The sequence below is a fragment of the Epinephelus moara genome, chromosome 16 (genome assembly GCF_006386435.1).
Source record: "Epinephelus moara isolate mb chromosome 16, YSFRI_EMoa_1.0, whole genome shotgun sequence".
Classification (NCBI taxonomy): domain Eukaryota; kingdom Metazoa; phylum Chordata; class Actinopteri; order Perciformes; family Serranidae; genus Epinephelus; species Epinephelus moara.
The window spans coordinates 38,350,485-38,351,576 of record NC_065521.1 but is presented as its reverse complement, the minus strand read 5'-3'; positions in this window follow the sequence as shown (position 1 = coordinate 38,351,576).

Below are 1,092 nucleotides of genomic sequence, written 5' to 3'. Positions count from 1 at the left end.
AGTGTTTGGTACTCCTCATTCTTTATGTGGTGGGTCATTTCATCCACCACGAGGGGGCGGTATTCACTTTTCAGTGTGTGGCTGCAACATGATCTGATCTGCTGACTCAAAATAATTGTTTTCTCTGCCTCTTTAAAACTTTTCTGCTCGTTGTGCAACTTAATCTCTTTGTTGTCAAAGTGAGAATCTGAGTTTGGTTTAAATATTAGGGGTTTTTTCAGAGTAATATCCCCTCTGACTTTTAATGAGAGGTTAGTCTGCCAAAAACAAATGCTGCCTTCAGATGCTTTTGGACAAATCATGACTGCCTTACTGTATGTTTGGAAACTTTGCCAACAGCTGCTGGTCAGTTATTTACACAACTGTTTGTGTATAAAATAAGCCATCAAATTAAAGAATAATGTCACATATGTGCCTTACAAAGTTACAACAACTATTCTCAGCTGGTGGGAATATACGAAAGCATTAAAGAGCCCCTCAGGACACATTTTAAAATATTATTTTTTTATTACACCTACACCTTCATTGACAAAATCCAGAATCTATGAATATGCAAGTAATTTCCCAATTTTCTTTTCTACAAAGTCTATTCTCAGTGTCAGTGTCCATATCACTCTGCCATAGGTCACATATTGGCTCATCTTGGCTCCCAAACTAGTGCTGATTTCACAAAATCATGTTTGCACATCCACATCTTCAACTCTAGATTCAATGTGACCTCTGTTAAACTTTCCCCCTCAGTAGATGAATGTGAACTTTGTTCTAGTGTCAAACTGAACAATGAAGGTCAAACATCCACGAGAAGCAGCAGGAAACAAAATACATTTTGTAATGTAGGGAGACTTTAAACCTTTTTCCCCAGAACTTAAATCAATATCTGGTCCGCAGAGTTTGGTGTGTTGAATTAATGTAGCTGTCAGTTGAATTGTTGCCCACTAGTTTATCCCCCCCCCATCACAAGTAAGACTAAATCAGGTGTTTACACCCAAATCTTCCTGGTCAACCTCTAAAACAGCGTGCAACAACTTCTCTGAATATGTGTCAATAAATAGAAACAAGCAATACATCTGACAAACTGATATCTGATAGATG